The sequence below is a fragment of the Pinus tabuliformis genome, chromosome 5_1, assembly GCF_031772625.1.
Source record: "Pinus tabuliformis cultivar Carrire ecotype Pingquan chromosome 5_1, CPIR1, whole genome shotgun sequence".
NCBI classification, from domain to species: Eukaryota; Viridiplantae; Streptophyta; class Pinopsida; order Pinales; family Pinaceae; genus Pinus; species Pinus tabuliformis.
The window spans coordinates 976,691,880-976,694,211 of NC_142305.1; the positions used below are offsets into that span (position 1 = coordinate 976,691,880).

A 2,332-nucleotide genomic window follows, 5' to 3' on the forward strand; every position below is an offset into this window, starting at 1 on the left:
TTCTTAGGTTGTTGAGAGAAGGGAAATATTGTTCATATTGGTCTGAATCATTCATCTTGGACACACACACTACCCCTGGTTGGACTTGGGCTTGGAGGGCTAGGGAACCTGTGGAAGTTTCCTCAGCTAGGAATTATTTCCTAGTTGGTTGGGAGGTAAATCTAGTTGGGTCCATCAAGATGAGCGTTCAACAGGAGCATCAGGTGAATGGAATCTCCACCAGCCACTGGTACAAGTATTCCTCTATAGATTACTCATGTAAATTTTATTAGAATGAAATATTCACCTTAAGTTATAAGGATTAGAATGTAAATAACACAATTTTATTTGTTTGGAAGTCTTGTAAGTAAGTAAACTATTTCCTCTTATTGCATTTAAATTCATCAGAAATAGATTTGTTAGTAGACCCTAGGATAGGGCTCTTACACATGGTATCAGAGCTTTAGTTCAAAATCTAGACCTAAAGGCCACTAAACCCCAAATACCGCTAGAAGGAGGGCTTGAACCATTTTCGAAAATGCACTCTATTCATTAGAAAGTAGATTCTTAGGAGTATCAAATTCCAAAATCTGACCAGCTTCAAGGATCAGTATGTAGTCACAATCAATAATAGTATTAATTTGATGAGCAATGACAAGCATTGTACAAGACCTAAATTCTTCACTAATGGTCCTTTGGATAAGAGCATCTATTGCAACATCCATGGCTGTTGTGGCTCCATCAAGAACTAAAATCTTTGATCGTCGAAGTAGGGCATGAGCAAGGATTAGTAGTTGGCGTTGACCCACACTGAAGTTATCACTAGCCTCAGAGACCTCAGTATCAAGTCCCAAAGAATTCCTCCTTATAACATCTTTTAAATGGGACCTTTCCAAAGACTCCCAAAGATTAACATCATTATGTTCACCAAATGGATCAAGATTGAACCATACTGTCCCTGAAAATAGGACTAGTTCTTGTGGTATGATGCCTAAAGCTTTGCGCAAATCGGCCAGTCCAATCTTAGAAATGTCGCATTCATCAATGAAAATATTTCCACTCTCTAGTTCAATAATGCAGAACAAGGTATTGAACATGCTTGACTTGCCTTCACCAGTGCGTCCAACTATTCCAACTTTCTCACTTGTCATTACTTTGAATGATACATCATGAAGAATAGGGGGAAGTTCTTGACGATATCACATTACAACTTTTTTGTATTCAGTGACTCCAGATGAAGGCCACCTAGGTGGTGGCCTGTTGTTATCAATAATAAGTGGGGCTTCAGGAGGCAACTCTATATAGGTTCCAACTCTTTCTACAACATTAAAACTATTCGTTGTCACACTTGCTAACTGTAAAGTTGTTGTCAACACATTGCTAATACTTAGGGTATAATTAAGGAGTATACCCATCAATGGAGAAAATGCTACTGAATTATTCTGCAAAACAGCGAATGTTGTTGTCAAACATATCATAAGACGCCCTAAAGTTTCCAGTCTTATACCAAGACAACAGTTGCAGCTCATGTTTACCAATGTAAACCGGATATTATTTTCCATTGCTTTCCCAATGATCATTGCCATGCGTTCATGTGTTTGGTATGCACGAATTGCAACCAAACCATTTAATGCTTCCCCGAACTGTGATTAAATTGGTTACCGTGTGATGGAATTCAAGCATTTAACCTCACGTGAGGTACTCTTGTAGTACAAGTATGCTGCGTAAAACACAATCAGAAGTGGCATTACTACCCACAGAGATATTGTGCTCTCAGTTCCTATCAAAATAAACGTTGAAAGAAGTTGAATAACTTGGCTCATAAACAAACTGGTAAGACCAACAACATATCTATCTATATTTCTTAAATATTTTGCAAATCTATTGATAATTCATCCAATTGGATTGTTCTGGAAGAATTACATTGGAGCCCTCAAGATTGAACTACGCATAGTGTCATGCAACCGCTTAGCAGCACCTGCTTTTACAATATCTTTCCCTCGCTGTCTATTATCTAGTCTCTCAAGTCTCACACCCAATTTTCTAAGTCTAATTTTAGTCCTATGTTCAAATGGTACAACAAGGAGTGCAAATCCTTTCATAAACACCTCCATTACACCCACTCTATTGCAAAAATCTTAGAAGTGTTTCCACCACAGAAGCATCTCTCCATAGCATAAAGGAGACATGAACTGTGTACCTCACTGAACTGTGTTACACTCTGCTATTTATTTTCGGCTTTTTATGGTATCTGTCACATTATTTATATTGAAATGACTACGGAAAAGACATTTGGATCACTTATGTTAATTTTCGTGATTCCCGAATTGTTCTGTTTAGATTATTGAATTTG

The 2,332-nt window shown here is 37.7% G+C and overlaps 1 pseudogene; it reads right to left on the minus strand.

Annotated features, from left to right (window-relative positions):
* Positions 1-470: 470 nt before the first annotated feature.
* On the minus strand, positions 471-1,868 carry LOC149167998 (ABC transporter C family member 2 pseudogene; annotated as a pseudogene).
* Between the last annotated feature and the right edge of the window lie 464 nt (positions 1,869-2,332).